A 20,327-nucleotide genomic window follows, 5' to 3' on the forward strand; every position below is an offset into this window, starting at 1 on the left:
CGAAACCCTGTTTTAAAAGTGTGCGTAAAACTTTCTCTGATCGAGGTGAAACTTGGCATGCGGTCATAATTTGTTTTAGTTAGGCCGCTTGTCAAATTTCGTCGCGATCGGAGTCCGTCTGGTACCCGAACGATCGACCGTAGCGGCACAGTACTCGGTATACCGTCGGACGTCTTTCGATGTTGTTAATTACGTTGTCGGGTCGCCCGTTTTTCCTCTCATCTTCGCCTAGCCCCTCTGCACAGTTCGTGGACCCAACGCGCGGCCAGTCCGAAAACCTCCCGGAACCCGAACCGGGCGGTCGTAACCGTTGGATCCGAATCAACCCCGTTTTACTGCAAATCGTCATCGGTTTGTTCATTAGACTCCCTAACCTAGTTATCTCGACCATCCGCTGTAAATCAGAGGGTTGAGATAGACCTAAGCTTAGCCCACCTAATTATTTAAGCAACCAACCCTAGCCCTAGCCTGTCCCATCCAACAATCCCCTGCAGCGCCGCCGCTCATTTTGTCCCTCCTCGGGATCGTCCCGATCCAGATCGGGCTGAGATGCCTATTTTTTTTTCTCCTCGATTTCAACAGCAACCCAACCAACGAGTTCTTCCTGATCCACCCCATCGCCTGTGCCCGAGCGTACACGCGGCCCCCTCAGTCCCGAGCGGATGCGTCCAACATCAGCTGCAGCGCCAGCAAGCAAGCAGCACCGCGCCGGAGCCACCGCTCGCCGGAGCTCTGTCGTTCCCGCCCGAGTCCCCGCCTCCATCAGAGGGCCGCCTGATGCTGTCGGCGGAGCAGCAGCAAGGTCCAGGCCAGCGCTCGTCGCCCCCTCTTCCATTCTCCTCCTCCTGAGGCGCCTCCCTCTAATCTCTCCCTTTGCTCGTTCTTCTGCCAGGAGCAGAACGAGAGACCGTCGCCGCCGCCCTAGATCGACAGCTGCGCGTGACACCTACAGCCTCGGTAACGGGTCCCCCTCGTCCGGATCTGCCCGGCCCGCTGGCGAAGATCTCCGTCGGCGCCGCCCCTCCAGTCGCACGCGCTGCCCTGCGCTCGTCCCTGACGAACTGAAGCCACGCATCGCGCCCGTCACTGCAGGTTGTGCCTGCGTTTTTCGTTTCCTGTAGAAGTCCGAACGTGCGCTTAATAGAAAGCCTCGGCGTTGTTTTTGCTCACAAACTTGTTGCTAGCCTAGCTGGTAGCCGATCTGCGCCTGAACCATTGGGTCTGGGGTTCGAATCCCAGCCACGCCTATTTTTGTTTTGTGTTATTTAGATTAGAGCCTCGGTATGATGTATATAGACATATATCCGTCTTGTACCAAAGCCTCAACACAGCGCAGTGGTTGGAGTATTTTCCCTGGTCCAGGAGGTCGTGGGATCAAATCCCATGAGTGCCAAATCTTTTGCTGGCTGTAGTTTTTTGCTCTTGCACACAGCTGTCTTGGGCCGATTTCATCCATGGGCCACTGCACTATGGTGCAATTCGGCCATTATGTTTTTTTTAAAACGTCGTGTGATTTTTCCAATTCTCACGGATTTTGTTAATTTCAGAAAAAGGCATTGTTTTTCAAACGAGCGTAGTTTCTAAACCGTGCATCGGAGTAAAATGATTTCAACATGTAAGTTGCTTAGAATTTTCTGTAGTTTCTCAAAAACCAACTTTCATGCATGATAAAATTACATAAACGTGTTGTTTGCTTCGGTTTGCGTGTCGATATGTTAGAAGCGGTTTAGGACGTAGTTATTTAACCGTACCTCCGTTGGAGATGTGCCATATATGTAAATGGGCCAAAACGATGAGCAGAAACACGTGAACCACTTTGTTTTGCTGTTTAACAAACTTAAAATGTGATTAGGACAAATCTGGACAGAATTAGAATTTAGCACGTGGGGTCGTTTCGGAGATGCTAGATGTCGTTTCCGGCCTCATTTAAAATGCCTAGATAGGTAGTTTAATTTGTGCTTCACCCCTTGCCATGTTAACAACATTTTAATATTGACGTGTTAATAATCGGGAGTGAACTAAATAATTAAACGTGGAGTTTCGTCAATATGCAACTCGTTGCATATTGAACTTCACTTAATGTGTATTGTTTGTATGACGTGAATTGTCATGCCGTGTCTTGCATGTATTCAACTGCTCATGCATCATATGTGTTGTGCATCGTGTGGTGAATTCCATGTGTTGATTTGTGTTTCCGTTTTTCTCCGTCTCGATAGAGTTCCGCAAGCGTGTCGGATGTGAAGACCCGTTCGACTACGTCGGTTCGTCTGCTTCACGGAGGCATTCTTCTTCCAAGCGGGATCTCAGGCAAGATGATCATTTCCCCAGATACCATTACTATCATTGCCATGCTAGTTATTTCGATGTTGTCGTTTTTGTCTCGTTGCCTACCATATGTTAAATATCAGCCTCTCAACAATGTCATGAAAACCATCAACCTGTTCAACCTAGCAAACCACTGATTGACTATGTTACCGCTTGCTTAACCCTGTGTTAGCGTTGCTAGTTGCAGGTGCAGTTGCTTCCATGCGAAAGCATGGGTTCCTTGTCATATTACCATATTTAAACGTTATTTAATTTAATGCACATATATACTTGGTAAAAGGTGGAAGGCTCGGCCCTTTTCTAGCCTGGCATTTTGTTCCACCTTTGCCCCCTTAGTTTCCGGCTACCGGTGTTATGTTCCATAAATGAGCGCTCCTAACACAATCGGGGTTGTTATGGGGACCCCCTTGATAATTCGTTTTAGATTAAAGTTGGTCTGGCAAGGCCCAACTTCGGTACTACATTTGCCTAATCACCTAATAAAATTGCATAGGGACTTCCCGGGCCCCGAGGATAATTTAATCAACCCCCGGGCCAGTGCTCCTCATGAGTGTTGGTCCAAAACAGAGCAGCTTATTAACGCTACCCGGGGCAACTCGGCGTTTGGCGTGGTAACCATCGCTCATCCGTCGTGTCCTGAGAACGAGGTACGCGACTCCTATCGGGATCGTCGACACGTCGGGCGGCCTTGCTGGATTAGTTTTACCTTTGACGAGATATCTTGTGCATCGGGATTCCGGTGATGCTTTGGGTAATCTCAGAGTTGAGGTTTTCCTCTAGGGAATCCGACGAGATCGCGAGCTTCGTGATTGAGGATTTCTATGCGGCTTGTGGTAATTTGTGATGGACTAGTTGGAGCACCCCTGCAGGGTTAAATCTTTTCGGAAAGTCGTGCCCGCGGTTATGTGGCAACGTGGAAACTTTGTTTAACACTGGTTCTAGATAACTTGAAGTTAACTTAATTAAAATATGTCAACTGTGTGCGTAACCGTGACTATCTCTTTCATGAGTTCCTTCTCCGATCGAGGACACGGTGGGGTTATGTCTGACGTAGGTAGGTGCTCAGGATCATTCATTTGATCATCAGTAGTCACGTCCGTTATGCGTAGATCATCCCCCTCTTTATTCTTGTACTCGTAAGTTTAGCCACCAAATATATGCTTAGCCGCTGCTGCAACCTCACCACTTAACCATGCCTCACCCATTGAACTTTGCTAGTCTTGATACCTTTGGAAATGAGATTGCTGAGTCCCCTGTGGCTCACAGATTACTACAACACTAGTTGCAGGTATAGGTAAAGGTTACTTGACGCGAGCGCGTTGATTGTTCATTTGGAGTTGCTTCTTCTTCTTCTTCATCATCGATCTAGGATGGGTTCCAGGCCGGCAGCCTGGGATAGCAAGGATGGACGTCGTTCTTCTTTTGTCGTTTGTTTTCGTCCGTAGTCGGACCCTCCTCTTACTCTTGATGATTATGTAATGTACTGATGTGACTCTGATGTAGCTTGTGGCGAGTGTAAGCCGACTCTATATATATCTCTTCTTTTCAGTACATGTACTTGTAACGATATCCATTCTTGCGACACGACGAGATGCGCTTCTATCCCTGACGAGGCCCTCGTGCCAAATTGAGGATAGGGTCGCATCTTGGGCGTGACAAGATTCCCCTTTTATTCCGTTACCGCCGCGCGAATAGATTGTCTGTCGCATTCATCATCGCATCATTCCCATCATCCGCATTGCATCGGCACTCCGTTGCCGCAGGTTTTTAAAACTTGCATCCGTTATTAGTTGCTGGTTCTCTCTGTGTTCGTCATGAACCGTTTTGTGACCAACCACACACGCACGCGCCCGCGACATCGTTAAAATCTTGTTTTTATAAGTGTGTATGAAATATTATCGAATTGGGTTGAAACTTGGTGTGCGGTCTTAATATGGCGTAATAGACCGCCTGTCGATTTTCGTCGCAATCGGAGTCCGTTTGATACCCGAACGGTTGACCGTAGCGGCACCGTCATCGGTTATCGTCGGACGTTTTTTTGGTGTTTCAAAAATATCGTGACGGGCCGCACATTTCCCTCTCATGTCAGTCCAAGCCTCTCTACACAACCCAATAACCTATCCTAACCCTAGGGCGTAACCGGAGCCGTCCGATCAAGATCGGAGGGTCCGAAAACGCCCCAAATAGCTACCAAATCCTCCCTCTCCCTCGTTTTCCGCGCCTACCCAAACCCTAGCCGCCACTTCTCTCTTCCTCCTCCCACCTCTCAGCCGCAGCAGGGTCGCACGAGCCCGCATCTGGCCCTCCCGGGCACAGATCCGCCGGAGCCCCGGCTCCCCAAGCTCTGCCCCGAGCGCCCGAGGGGAGGAGCCCCCGAGCGGCTCGCTCCCTCCTCTCGCGGCTCTCTGCACCACGCCAGCCCGAGCAGCCAGCCGCCCGCACCCCCGCCGCGGGAGCCGCCGCCTCGCGCCGTCCCTTCCGCCAGCGCCTCCAAGCCGGATCCCACCTCATCCGTCGTGCATCGCCGGCGGTAGCTCCGCCGCCCGCGCCGACTTTCCTCACGTTGCCTCCGACATGGATCCGCCCCCACGCGCCGAACCGATCCTCCTCGCACCTCCGTATCACCCTGGTCGGCCTCCCCATCGCGAGCACCGGGTTGGTCTCGTCCTCAGCGAGCGTCGCGAGGAGGACGAACCCTCAGCTCGCGAGCACCTCGCATGGGCCACGCCAGTCGGTCTTGTGGCCCAGCAGCCCCGGCCTGCCCCGAGCCCAGCTCCGGATCCGGCCCATGGCCGAGGGTGAGCACGTGTCGCCTATCCTTCACTCTGTGCGGATTTAAAGAATATTGTGGCATGCCCCTGTTTCGGCCCGTGTGCATTCCGGCCCGTAGTAATTTTAGTATTTTTCCTGTGATTTTAGTATTTTCAGAAAAAGCGTGATATTTTCAAACGCCCATAGATTTTTTATCCGGCGTCAGATTTCGACTAGTTGTACATGTATCTTGTGTAGTTTTTCGCGTAGAACATTATTTTGCAACTTGCATGCATGTTTGAAGTAGTTTGAACGTCGTTTGCCTAGATTTGCGTGATGTTCTAATAGGTTAATATTCCGTAGATATTTTTGTGCGTGTCCGGATTGTTCAAATCTCATAGATAAAAATGTTCACGATGTTCGTGACCCTTTGTCATGTAGTTTAGAGTAGTTGCTTGCATTTTTCATGTAGGAGTTGTCAATAGTTTTGTTATATCTTTTTAGGCCTATTCCCGCATTTAATTGTGACGATAGTTTTATTTTTTGAACCCCACATATTATATATGTTTTCGGGGTAGAAAAATCCGTAGAATTTAACTGTGCATTTAGTTTTAGCTTTTGAGTAAGTTATCATGCATGATATTTTGCCATGTTGCCCTCTTATTGTTTTTGTGGGATTTATTTCGTGCGTAATATGAATTAGTTGTAAACTAAATATATGCTCTTGGATATGTAGGCTAGCCCCTGGTATTTTTGGTTGCTCTTGGATATGAATGAGTTTTGCTAGTGATCTACAGCTCCTTTGATGTTCGTCCAATGGAGTTTATTGTAGTGCATAAGGTTCTCTAGCATGTGGTAGATTTTCTTGCTATTCGGTGCCCTGTAGCATATTGTTTTACTGCTGTCAATATGCCTTCTGGTTGAAAACTGCACTGTCAACAGTGTTATTTTCACTAAGTCTGAAACTGTGTGCGAGATGCCATTTTGTGAGTTCTTTTCCTAGTGATCCATGCTTCCATACTAGTTGTATCTAGTAGGGTGTTATTGTGCATCTTGACCACTACTGCATCATGCCTTGTTTGAGCATTTTAGAATCATGTAGCTTGTTGTTGTAGGGTGCAGAAAATGTCATGTTGCTGTTTTGGGCTGATTATAACTATTTCTTGTGTACCTTGTATTTGTTGAACCGTTGCTCCGTTTTGATCGTGTCTTATATGAAACTTGCTTAGAATCTTGTGTAGTTTCATATTATGTTGTTGCCTTCTTGGTTTCGAATGTTTGTGACTGCCATTCGCATACATATTGCATTCATGGTATCATATCTTGTGGTGGTCATATCTTTTGAAGCGTAGCTCCGTTTGCAATGATCTCTATGTGTAAATTGATTGAAACGACGCTTAGAATCACGTGAACCACTTTATTCTGTTATTTAATAAATATTAAAACATGTTAGTTCAGAGATGGACAGAATTCTAATTTAACATGTGGGGTCGTTTCAGAGATGCTATAAGTCGTTTCCGACCTCATTTAAAATGCCTAGATAGGTAGTTTAATTACACTTCGTCTCTTGCCATGTTTAACAACATGTAATATTGTCGTGTAGATAATCGGGAGTGAACTGAATAATTCGTATGTGGAGTTTCGTCAATACGCAACTCATTGTATATTGAACTTCACTTAATGTGTAGTGTTTGATTGTGTGAATTGCCATGTCATACCGTGCATAATTGAAACCGCTCATGCATCATATGTGTCGTGCATGTGCCGTGGTGATTATCTTGTGTTAATTCTTGTTTCCGGTTTGCTTCGTCTCGATAGAGTTCCGCAAACATGTTGAAATGTGAAGATCCGTTCGACTACGTCGGTTCGTCTACTTCACGGAGTTGTTCTTCTTCCAAGGTGGATCTCAGGCAACATGATCATTTCCCTAGATACCATTACTATCATTGTCATGCTAGTTGTTTCGATTCTATCGTTATCTCTCACTGCCTACCACCTGTTAGATATCAGCCTTCCAACATTGCCATGAAAACCTTCCACCTGATCACAACCTAGCAAACCACTGATTGGCTATGTTACCGTTTCTTTAACCATTGGATAGCGTTGCTAGTTGCAGGTGCAGTTGCTTCCATGTGAAAGCATGGGTTCCTTGTTAAATCACCATATTAATGTTATTTAAATTAATGCACATATATACTTGGTAAAAGGTGGAATGCTCGGCCTTTCTAGCCTGGTGTTTTGTTCCACCTTTGTCGCCTTAGTTTCGGCTACCGGTGTTATGTTCAATAAATGAGCGCTCCTAACATGCTTGGGGTTGTCATGGGGACCCCCTAGATTTTCGCTTTAGGATAAAGCTCGTCTGGCAAGGCCCAACATTGGTACTATTCGCTAATAACAAACTAAAATATGCATAGGGTTTGATCACCCCGTGGATAATTAATCAACCGTCGGGCCAGTGCTCCTCATGAGTGTTGGTCCAACCTAGAGCACTGTGTGGGGCCAACCCAGTGCAACTTGGGTGATTTCTATCAAGCCACCGTATGTGTCGCTTATCTGTCGTGTCGTGAGAACGAGATATGCGACTCCTATCCGGATCGTCGACACGTCGTGTGGCCTTGTTGGGCTTGTTTTACTCTTCTCGAACGTCTTGTGCGAGGGATTCCAAGGATGCTTTGGCTAATCTCAAGGTTGACGTTTTCCAATAGGAACCCGAGGAGATCACGGGTTTCCCTGATCGAGGTCATTCCATCGCAGCGTGTGGTAGTTTGTGATGGACTAGTTGGAGCACCCCTCGAACGCCTTGTGCGAGGGATTCCAAGGATGCTTTGGCTAATCTCGAGGTTGAGGTTTTCCAATAGGAACCCGAGGAGATCACGGGTTTCCCTGATCGAGGTCATTCCATCGCAGCGTGTGGTAGTTTGTGATGGACTAGTTGGAGCATCCCTGCAGGGTTAAATTTTTCGGAAAGTCGTGCCCGCGGTTATGTGGAAACGTGCAAACTTTGTTTGACATCCGGTTCTAGATAACTTGAAGTAAGCTTAATTAAAACTTGCCAAGTGATTGTGTAACCGTGACTGTCTCTTTCGTGAGCTCCTTTTTCGATCGAGGACACGGTGGGGTTATGTTTGACGTAAGTAGGTGTTCAGGATCATTCATTTGATCATTATTAGTTCACGTCCGTTATGCGTAGATCTTCCCCCTCTCACTCTTGTACTCGTAAGTTAGCCACCTCAAATAACTGCTTAGTCATTTGTTGCAGCCTCACCACTTATCCATGCCTCACATATTAAGCTTTGCTAGTCTTGATACCTTTGGAAATGAGATTGCTGAGTCCATGTGGCTCACCGAATACTACAACACTAGTTGCAGGTACAGATAAAGGGTTACTTGACACGAGCGCGTTGATTGTTCATTAGGAGTTTCTTCTTCATCATCATCGATCTAGGATGGGTTCCAGGCCGGCAGTCTGGGATAGCAAGGATGGACGTCGTTCTTTTATCGTTTGTTTTCGTCCGTAGACGGACCCTGCTCTTCTTCATGATGATTGTATGTATTGTACTGATATGACTCTGATGTAGCTTGTGGCGAGTGTAAGCCAACTCCTTATACTCATCTTTTCAGTACATGTACTTGTAACGATATCCATTCTTGCGAAACAACGAGATGCGCTTCTATCCCTGTCGAGGCCCTCGTGCCAAAATAAGGATAAGATCGCATCTTGGACGTGACAGGTCTTTTGGGGATAAGTACTCCTACACCTTTTTTGGATCCCTAAGCCGCCACATAATTGGATAACATTGGTCCTACTGTCACCCAGGTTCACTTTTTTGCACCGTCTGGGATCGCACAGAGAATATGTGCTTGAACAACACTCAGTGAGGAGGACAGCCCAGGAAACACTCGCACGGTGTGATAAACGCAGAGAGATATGCAATGGTGTTCGGAGGGAGATGATGAAGTTTTGCTCCGAAGTAATAGAGAAAGACGCGAATAAAAGGGTGCGGCAGCAGAGAGAAACCTCGCTCAACGTAGGAGAAGGACCCGTTCCCTCTCGCGAGGCTCCGGCTCAAGCTCCCCCTCCGACAACCTCCAAGATTTTTCGTCTATCATCCCGTGCTCAATGAGCTCCAGGATGTCCTCCTTCGCGGTGGACAGGAGAAAATCCCCCTGAATCCACCCCGGCGGCAGCGCAGCTCGAGCTTGGAGGTCTTGCCCTTCGTCATGGTCGCGGCGGCGGAGACGAGCCTAAGCAAAGCTTGCGGAACGGAGGTGGAGAGGAGACGAGGAAGGATCAAAGGGAAGCATGGCCTCAACCCTAGCGCCAGCCGAACTTGTATAATCGCCCGAGTGAGTCGCTGACCGGCGTGCCCCCAGATCCCAGCCTATCCCGATAACAGAGGAGATGTGACACGTGGCGATAATGACGGCGCGATAATTGAGGCATCGTTGCCCCACTCGCCCTAGCAATTGAGTCATCGTCGCGCAGCACGCGGAAACTGAAATTTCAAATCCCCCGAAGTGATCGTCACATCCCAAGATCTCGTCAGTCACTCAGAATAACTTCATGCACTTAAATTCACTTGGATATGCATCGCAACAGAATCGATCAAGGTGAATGAGAAATATTTCAGTCGACGCGAAGTTCTATCAAACCTAGAAGTATGTCCAAGGTCAGTATGGCATGACAGAATCCACGTCAACCCCTTCTTCACTCGAACCCCGATTCATTCGGGGGCTAATGATGGGGATATGTACCTAGGGTAGGGTCACAGGCCTGACCTAAGTATCCCATCTAAGTGTACCTCATTATTAGCTGGAGGGTCACAAAGAAGATTCCGACTGGATGACCATGACACCTAAAAAGTTACTCGGTACAAAGTCACTCGGAAGATATTTCCCTTCACTCGACAACCAACTTTCACTCAGAAGGTTCCAATCGACACAGAAGACCAGAAGCCACGTTCAGGGAGGCCAACGGGCGTACGCTCACCTTATGATCATGAATAGCACTAATTACATACATACGTTATCAGTAACGTACACCTTTAAACCATATTGATTGAGCCCTTAGATGCTGAGGCTTTGATGAGGAGTAACGCACTCTATATAAGTCACCCCTCCCCTCTAGCATAAGGGTTCGCACCCCTGTAACACACATTCCACAAGGCAAGAGCTTCCGAACACTAAGACGTAGGGCTGTTACCTCTAAGAGAGGGGCCTGAACTCATACATCTTGTGTAGAAGCTTGTCGTAGCTAGGGCTCTGCCCTCTCCATTCATACCCTACACCTCTACTGTCAGATTTATTCTCACGACACATATATTGCCATCTGCCAACATTCTACTCCCTCTGTTCTTAAATAGAAGTCTTCTTAGAGGTTCCACTAAAAGACTACATATGAATGTATATAGACACATTTTAGATTGTAGATTCACTCATTTAGCTCCATACGTAGTCACCTGGTGAAATCTATACAAAGACATATATTTAGGAACAGATGGAGTAATATTTATAGATTCATCCATATGTTCAAATGATTTATCCAATGCATACATTCATCCATATATATCATTTCTACAACATGGTCATCATCGTCGTCGCCACCATAGCCCCGTGTTTATGTCATCGTCGCCGCAGGCCCTTGTTGATGGCATCAACGTGGAGACCTGTGTCGACATTGTCATCGTCGCTACCGTTGCATCAACTTACTTCCAATGGAAATGAAGCGTTAACTATTAGGTAAAATACAGACTGCACACTTACCGTTTTTATCTATCTTCTCACATGCCTTTCCAAACAAACCACAACAATTGATTGCAAGAAGAAAAAAAGAACAAGCAAACAATATTATCTAGCACGCAAGCATAATTAAGAGTTCACATAGATGAGGTGAGACCACTGAGAAAAATCATGTATCTCTAAACTATTTGTGAACTAACTTCATATAAGATTGAGAAGTATTCGTAATTCCATTTCAATCCTATTTCCATCCAATCTTTACCTATTAATAAAGCAAATAGGGTTTCTGGTCGTCCGTCGTTGGCGTTTTTGCAAAAAGCCCCCTGTGTTTTTCAGTATTCAACCCGCACTCCCTTTTTAAGTATAAAAAGGGTTCAGTTAGAAATCTTTTACAGAAAAGCGCCTGTTTGTTTTGGTAATTGAACCCGCAGTCCTCCCCTCCACGCCCTCGGAGCGGTGGCGCCCCCCTGGCCGCCCTCCTCCGATGCGCAGCGCCGCAGGCCGGCGACCTCCTCGGCCCCCGCCACGCCGGCCTCCCGCACCGTCTACAGCGACCGCTTCATCCCCACCCGCACCAGATCCAACCTTGCCCCCGCCCCTCCCCCTCCGCCACCGCCTCCTCCTTCGCCGGATCTGTCGCCCCCTCGCCCTACTATGCGCGCGCCGCGCTCTTCGGGCCCGACACGCCCGACCGCCTCGCCTCCTCCGCCGCGGCCTCCTCCTCCTCCCACGTCGGCGGCAACATATTCCTCCGCGTCGGTAGTAGACTGCCTGCTGAACGAGGCTAGAAGACTGGGAGGTAGCTAATGTTGTTTAGTTCTCTGTTGTCCATTCAGTTATCATCCACACACCCTTCAGTGTGAGTAAACAATTTTCTGGAATTGAGTTCCTTTTGAAGTTTCCCTGCAGGCTGGTAAATCAGTGTCTGGTGCATCCGTCGACGCCAACGGGAAGTTTGTTGTCAAAGTTGAGAAGCGTGCTGTTGATTTTGTTGATTACATCAGCGTTAATTATGTCTTGGTTGCTACAGGCAGCAGCCAGCAGGTATGTGAATAGATGCTTGCGGTGGTCATCACAGTAGGCACCATAAGCTTCCTCACTTACATTTTCTCTTACTTGCAGGGTTACTCATTTGCTGCCCAACACGGTCACTCGATTATTCCGACGGTGCCCAGCTTATTAACGTTTAAAATTGCAGACAAGCGACTGGCTGATCTCTCCGGGGTATTCATCATAACCTCTATTACCAATCTCATGCTCACCAGTGACTGACTAGACATAAATTATCTCCATCCATTTCTTCTGCCATATAGGTTACTTTCACAAGAGTCAAAGCAAAATTGATGCTAGATGGCATTCAGAAAAGCGCTCCTGAATTAACTCAGGTGAGCGGCCCACCTTCGGCAACATGCTCCATCGTAGATGTTTGCTTATTTAATTGTTTGGCCATTACAGACTGGACCTATGTTGGTTACACACTGGGGGCTTAGTGGCCCTGTTGTTCTTCGATTGTCTGCATGAGAAGCACGCGAATTATATCAGGACAAGTACCAAGGTGAGATCTGAAGAAATTGTGCAAGAGTGACACTACATTTCTAACATTGTCATCCAACGCAACCAATTGCCAAACTCAACCGCTTTTTCTTGGGATCTGTACATTCTTTTGACACAGCAAAGCTTATGGTTGACTTCATACCTGACATTCACACTGAGGACGTGAAGCGCGTCCTTTTCCAGCACAAAGACAAAAATGCGGTTCTGACCTTTCCCTGTGCATTTTTAATGTAACTTTGGAGTCTTCTTCTGAGAATCTTAGTTTTTAAATGTTAACTCTGCTCTTAATTACCTGTTGCTTTATGCCACCCTTATTAGGCTTTCCGAGTTCAATTTTAATGGAGATTCGATTACAGATACAGTTACTTATAGCCACCTTGACATCACTCTGTTTTATCCATGATGTTACAGTACTCTAACCAATTTTTGTATGGCATATGTAATTTTTTACAAAAGTATTCCCTGTGAAAATTCCAAATTTCCCTTGTAAAATGTTTATGGTGAAGCTGAACTAAGTTTTTTTTTTGTAATCTCTGCAGAAGAGCAAAGTAAATAACTCCTTTCCCAAGGAGTTTGGTCTGGTGAAGAGGTTTTGGGGATTCCTTCTAGAACAGGAGGTTTCTGATATTGCTGAACTCTGTCTTTATCCCTTTAATCAGAAAGCTTTGCTCATTTGAAGTCTCCTCTTGCAGAGTATAGATGGTGATATGCACTGGGCCACCGTACCAAAAAATCATCTAAATGCAACAGCCCTTCGGTTAAAACAATGGATGTTTGAGGTTGTTGGGAAGGTATATGGTATCTCAGCTTGAAAATTTCACCACCGATGCGATACGTGTTTACTCACTGTGTTGTTGTTCCTCATCATATGTAGGGTCACTTCAAAGATGAATTTGTGACAGCTGGAGGTGTTCCACTTTCAAAGGTATTTATTAGTCGACAACTTAATTGCAGTTTTCATAAACATGACCTGACTCGCAAAGAAAATCTAACTTGTCCATCTGTTGTAAAGATATCGCTTAGCACTATGGAAAGCAAGAAGCAGCCCAATCTGTTCTTTGCCGGAGAGGTAATGCCGTAATAGCACATCTGTTCCTGAACTTGCAACACTCTGGCCATCTTAGTGTCTTACAGAGTGTGTGATGTTGCTGTAGGTTCTTAATGTTGACGGGTCACCGGCGGGATTCAACTTTCAGGTAATGATTATAAATTTCAGATTATATCACTTCTAGGAGAACAGTTGATGAGTGAAAACTTTTGAGGTGCGAACAAAAAGGGCTTCAATTCAGCATTTGTTGTTTGCTTTCCACAGAATGCATGGACTGGTGGGTACATAGCTGGGACAAGCATAGGCACATTGGCATCAACCAGCATCCTCAAAGAAGAGCAGGCCTATTTGCAACTGCAAGGATCATAAGGAAATGCAGTGATTCAAGGATTCTCATTGGCCGAAAAACTTTGTAAGAACTTGTGAGAGCGTAGAAGTATTATAGGAGTAGCTCAAAAACAAGTAGAGATAACCAAGATTCACATCCACTAATTGTATTGTCGTCGTGTTGTAGCGACAATTTTGTTGTCGAGTAAGATCCTACAAGGTTCGCAGGTCGCCCTACAAGGTTCGTTGCTTCCTCACCTCCGATTTCATGGCTCCTTCTCGGATTTGCTGCCTTCTTCTTCCGGGGATTTCCTCCATGGTCGCCAAAGATTCCATCTTTCCTCGTAAATTTCATCAACTGGCGAGGGGAGGTTGCTCGAGGGGCTCGGGAACGGCGTCGTTGTTGTGTGGAGTCGATGCTTCGGTGCCCAGAGGTGGGTCGCGGCTGTGCGGAGCCTTGTGCTAAAATTTCAGATTCGAATCAATAGTCCCACACCGCCACAATACATCAAATTCTAGCAACTTATACACGTTTTAAATTGCAAGATTCAACAAGCCAGCAAAGAGGATGAGATACGAGCAATCAAAGAGGAGGAATGGCGCATAAATCCAATAAACCATCCAAACCGAGCGTGAAGTCTTCAATCACCGCAGCCAGATCTGGCAAGCAACCATGCCACCACTGCTCACAGGCCCCGCAACCCCCGTCGCCCACCGGAGAGTGAGGCTCCACCACCACGGCACGAGAACCGCTGCCGCAGGCCGGGCCGCAGGCGACTGGGCGCGGGCGTCCAAATCGAGCGACGGTAGTAGAGCCAGCTCCATGGCTGGACGAGGCGCTTGGGTCGAGCCAACCACCAGCTCATGGGCGCGCCGGATTGAGAAGAAGGGAGAGCGTCAGGTGGATGGAGAAGAGCAAGAAGAATGGTGATGTGTTGTAGATAAGGGGCATGTAGTGGGAAGTGGCCGATGGGCAGTGGGGTTGTCGCTAGATATTGTGCTGGACCAGAAGCTACTGGACACCGATGGAGCTACGTGTCGGGCTCGCCCCGGCCAATGTATGTGCACGAGGCCTGCATGTGAATATATTAATATGCATGTCAGACTCACAACAACACTGCATTGCATACACTTTTCATGAATGGCATTTTTTGAACCCAAAAAATATGTCATTTTTAAGACCATTTTTCTATTGAATTAAGATATGTCTTATTAAGCAGGACATATCTTAACTGAATGGAGTACATACAATAGTGACGGTGAGAATAAAATAGTAACGCCACAAACCAAACAATGCAAACGTTTTTTTAGCCATTTTACAAAGATGGCAAGGCCGACAGCATAATTCTTCATATTAAGAATTGTTAATGTGAGTCATAAATCAAACAATTACTCGTGTTATAGGCTACGGGATGTGATACTCTTTTTTCTCCCGGTGCAACGCACGGGCATTTTTACTAGTTATATTAATGGGAGATAATATAAAGATATTTCAGGTTTCTATTTGACCCCTAACATAAGGCAATCAATTGAAGCAGCCAATCCATGAAGAAAAAACAATACTGTGGGCCTGTGCATGCCTAATAAGCGAGCCTGTCAACATGGAGGGAGATTGCGGAGAAGCAGCTCGGCACGCTCTATCGCAGTCGGCACATCTCAATCGACTTGAATTCATTAACCTAACAGTTTGTGCTACGACACATCCACTTTTTTCTCTGTGTTACGCTTATTCTGCTCATCTCACCTGTACTTATAACAATTTCATGTTATCAAATGAAGGACTGAACAATTTGATCAACAGAAAAAGGTTTGCACTGGTACAATAATTTAGTCATGCCTACTTGGTGAAAATATTTCACAGTGCAACATAGATATACATCCCTACTCCAAGATAACCAAAACTGATAACATTCGTGACATAACTTCTGTTAAAAAGCAATGTCTAATTCAGTACTATTTGTTATGAAAATATTTTGAACTTTACCCCAGAACTGATAGGGTTAAGTTATTTACCCTTTTAGCATATTCAGACAATATTTTTTTGGTTAGGCATGGTATCCATTCAATTACTAAGGGAACCTTATGTACAACACATGCACGCAGGTACGGTTTAGTTCCATGTATGTACAAAAAATAGGTGGAGCAAAATAGTTAGGAGAGTCCCAAAAAACAGAGCACTATGAATTGAATCTACAAGCTAACAAAACTAAGAACCTGGGGTTGTATGCGAGTCACACTTTCCCCCTGGATTTCCAGAAACCCCAAAAATGTTTCTAGTCTGAAGATGTGCAACCTGGCACAGCTCTCTATGAAAAAACTTACTGAAAATTTGGTGTTAGAGCATCTCCAACAGCCGCGCTATACTAGCGCCGCGCCGCAAAAAAGGCAGTTTTAGCGCGCAAAAACGGCGCGCGCGGCATTTTCAGTTCAGCACGCTGGCCAAAACGCAATCGCGCGCCCCTTATTTGTTGCGCCAGCTCCCGCGCGCGCGACTCTCCCGCGCTCGCTCCTCCACTCTCGCGCTCTCGCTCCCCACTGCCACCCCCATCCGGCCTCGCCGCCGCCGCTCGCGCCCCCGGCGACCATTCAGGCGCTCCCCGGCCTATCCCCGCGCCGCCGTCGCCGCCCGCGCCCGCCGGCGACGACTCAGGCGCTTCCCCGGCCTGTCTCCGCTGCGGCCGCCGCCCGCGCCCCCTGGCGACCGTTCGGGCGCTTCCCGGGCCTCCCGCGCCGCCGCGCTTCCGCCCCACCCCCTCCTAGTCCCATCGGCCCTCGCGCGCCTCGACGTCCGAGGAACAGCGCTCGAGCGCTCGCTGCCGCGCCGCGCCCGCAAGGTGTTCGACAAAACGCCTACAAGGTATGTATTGCTCCAAACTTATGAATTTGGTGCATGTTTTGAATTGTAGTTTTTATAGTATAGTATTGAACATTGTAGATGAGTTCGTCGTATGATTCTTCCGAAGAAGAATTTGATATGGAAGAGGAGGATCTTGCAATGATCATAGCTATGCATATCAATAAAAAACCGAAGCACGGTGGTTCGGTTATGGGTCGGGAGAAAATTTGGAGAGATAGGATTGATGCCCATAACAGATTGATGAAGAACTATTTCGTGGAGAATCCCACATACCCGGAGTCGTATTTTCGTCGCCGGTTTAGGATGAGCACAGACTTGTTCAAGCGCATTGCAGAGAAACTAGCGAGCCATGACCGGTTCTTCCAGCAAAGGAGGAATGCCGCCGGAGAGCTCGGGCATAGCACCTTTCTGAAGGTGACAGCCGCTTTGCGTATGTTGGCATACGGTATCCCGGCTGATCTAGTTGATGATCACTTGGCTATGGGTGAGAGCCAAGCCATCATGTGTGTCAAGCGCTTTGCAGTGGGAATTGTGCAAGTGTTTGGCGAGGAGTATTTGAGATCTTCCACTGCTGAAGACGCCGCAAGGCTATTGGCGATGAGCAAATCTCACGGCTTTCCTGACATGCTTGGCTCAATAGATTGCATGCATTGGAGTTGGAAGAATTGTCCAAAGGCATGGCATGGGCAATTCCACGGCCAAAAAAAGGGTTCCACTATAATCCTTGAAGCGGTGGCCGATTAGGAGACTTGGATTTGGCATGCATTCTTTGGAATGCCTGGATCTTTGAATGACATCAATGTTGTCAACCGGTCACCACTGATGAATAAGATTGCAAATGGTGAGTTGCCACCGGTGCAGTTTGTAGCAAATGGCGGTACGTACAACTATGGGTATTATCTAGCGAATGGCATATATCCAAAGTGGCAAACCTTCGTGAAGCCGTTGAAAAAGCCAGAAGGTAAGAAAAAACTTGATTTCCACAATGCTCAGGCGGCTGCTAGAAAAGATGTGGAGAGAGCATTTGGGATTTTGCAAGCCCAATTTGCTATTGTGAGAGGACCGGCTAGATTTTGGGATCAAAAAATGCTTTGGTACATCATGCACGCTTGTGTGATCATGCACAACATGATCATCGAGAATGAGTGTGGCCAAGATTTAGACTACTCACAGTATGAGCTTTTGGGACATCCCGTGCGAGTGTGACGGAGGGCTGAAAGGGTAGCCCGTTTTGTTGCCTCCTATTACGCCCATTCGGCGTCCCGCAACGCACAATGATCTTCAGAAGGATCTGATTGAAAAGTGGTGGGCATGGCATGGACGACAAAGAGCATGATTTGGTTGTGTTTATTGCATATTTGTATTGTATTGTTCATGAACTATTTGTTGTGTTTATTGCATTATTTGTTGTACTGAACGATAAACTATTTATTTGAGTTGTAATGACTATTTATTGTTGATTTATTTTGTTTGTTTGATCATTTTTGCTCCTATTTTTTGAAATGTACATGTAGTTTGTGTGTGTTGCGCGCGCTGCATTTTTGAGCCAGCGCCTATCCCCGCGCTAAACCAGCCGAAGCGCGCGCGGCAAACACATTTTTTAAGCGCGGTGCGAAGCGCGGCTGTTGGAGATGCTCTTAGTAATTTGTCCCTGACTTCAAAACCCAAGATGGGCAAGACTGAAAACCTACAGCCTTTTTTTTGAACATATGGTACAGATTATGAACTCAACAACCAACATGTTTTCGTACATCTACATATGTTTGCAGAGATGTTTTTTTTATTCCATTGGAAAATAGTACGAGCACAATGATTCGATTCAAAGAACTAAATAATCCTGACGTCTATAACTTCAAAAAGTTTGAATTGGACCAAACTAAATTGAACAGTTTGTAGTCTGAATAACTCAGTGGATTCATTGAGACCTTAATAAGCAAAGTTGACTTCATGGTAGGAGTAGGAGAAGAACTCATATCAAAAACTGAAGTAGATCTCCTGGACGACCTAACCTAATTTTGTGAACTGCATAGAAGCCTAAACTTAATTGAATACTATTAAGTCAGCTAGCATATTTTCTTTCAACTGTATAGTGCAAAATTAGAAGTATTATTTTTATTGCTGATTTTCTGAACTGCAAAAATGTTGTAGCTCAGGGGCTGTAGTAAATGCATTTTCTACTATCTTTGCTATTTTCTAAATTTCTACTTGTGTGTATTTTCAACCAAGGCGTAGAACTGCATTTGGCCGTTTTATGAATTTTTTATGTAAATAAGTTTTCTATAGATAGATAAATTGATAGATGTGTGACTTGGCATGCATACTCAGCCATTTTGAAGTTGGCTTTTGATGTCAGTAATTAACAAGAAATTCAAATGGTTCAAAGTTCATTCCGACTACTAACAATGCTGCGATTACTACTGATCACGTAGCTAAAGCTTGTTTACTGTACTTGGGTGCATATAACCACACGCTTCGAGTACAGTAGAAAACTTGTGTTAAAGAAACATCACGTTTGGCTGAATTTTTTTTGAAGTAAGTGTGTGCACAGAAAGAGGAGGCTGCCAATCATAATTAATTCCTAAGTAATCTGAGAAAGGGGAATCTTACCACCTCCGCTCGTGCAATATGCCAGCGTCGCCGGGAGCTGCAGCCGAGTGGGGCGGCCGCCACTCCCGCTGGTGCAAGGCACCGGCGTCGCTGGGAACTGTATCCTATAGCTCAGCACGGTGGCCGCCACCTCCGCCGCAGATCTGGGATCGCCATGGCCGTCCGCGCTCGATCTGGGGTGCCCTCGGGTGGGGAGAGTGAGTGGAGAGGGAGGGGGGAGGGGGAGGGGGGGGGGGGGAAGCGCAGGGAGGGGCCGACGCGGCGAGGGGGGGGCGGCATGGTAGCGCTGGATGCGGCGTCGTGGTTAAGTTTCCACCAAAAATAATACTCCCTCCGTATCAAAATAAGTGTCTCAACTTTATATTGACTCTAATACAAAATTGTATTCTGCTTAAGACAGTTATTTTGGGACGGAAGGAGTATTTAAGAAACATTCAACTATTAAAAATAACATCCTATTTAGATTCTATATATTTTTTTTAATTAAATTATATATATATAATATGTTAGAATCGGAATTACGGTTTAAAAAATATGGATAATTTTGTTTTACGTAAAATGTGGATTGATTTTGTTAAAACAAAAAAAAACGTTTCGGCTGACTTAAATACGGATGGCGGGTTGATTACCTAAAACATCAGGGTTTTTTCTGAAAAATGCAAAAAACGATTCGGCTGTGACTAAAAGATGGACCGTGGGTTAATTATGAAAAAATACAGGGACGTTTCTGTAAAATAGACACGATGGACGACAGAACATGCTTTATTATTAGGGAGAGATTATTTGTCGTTTGATTTTGGGCAGCTGATGACAAAGAGTTTTTTTGTCATCTGCGAACAGAAGGTAAAGATCAGGCATCCGATAAATTCTTCGATTCTAGTAGTGGGTGTATAAGTCATGTACAGTACAAGTTAAAATACAATACATTATGAAATAATAAAATATGAATCAATTTATAACATCATCTAAAGTATTTGAGATGTTTATTATCTAACGGATATCATGAAGTTTCTGTTTAGTTTTGTGTGTTAAAGTTTTTAAGTTTTTGGTGTTATCATAATGGACGAGGGAACAAGGAGCGGCAAGAGCCTAAGCTCGGGTATGCCCAAGGCACCCCAA

At 46.1% G+C, this 20,327-nt stretch overlaps 1 long non-coding RNA gene and 1 pseudogene across 1 annotated transcript; one reads left to right on the forward strand and one right to left on the reverse strand.

The window, feature by feature from the left end:
• Positions 1–549: 549 nt before the first annotated feature.
• On the forward strand, positions 550–13,771 carry LOC123408814 (annotated as a pseudogene).
• Positions 13,772–13,813: 42 nt separating this feature from the next.
• LOC123410925 lies at positions 13,814–19,299 on the reverse strand. Its single transcript, XR_006613131.1, has 2 exons — positions 19,212–19,299; positions 13,814–14,817 (listed from the first exon to the last, which is right to left on the reverse strand). It is a non-coding gene; the product is annotated as an uncharacterized LOC123410925 (long non-coding RNA).
• Between the last annotated feature and the right edge of the window lie 1,028 nt (positions 19,300–20,327).

Source organism: Hordeum vulgare, chromosome 7H (assembly GCF_904849725.1).
Source record: "Hordeum vulgare subsp. vulgare chromosome 7H, MorexV3_pseudomolecules_assembly, whole genome shotgun sequence".
Taxonomy (NCBI): Eukaryota; Viridiplantae; Streptophyta; class Magnoliopsida; order Poales; family Poaceae; genus Hordeum; species Hordeum vulgare.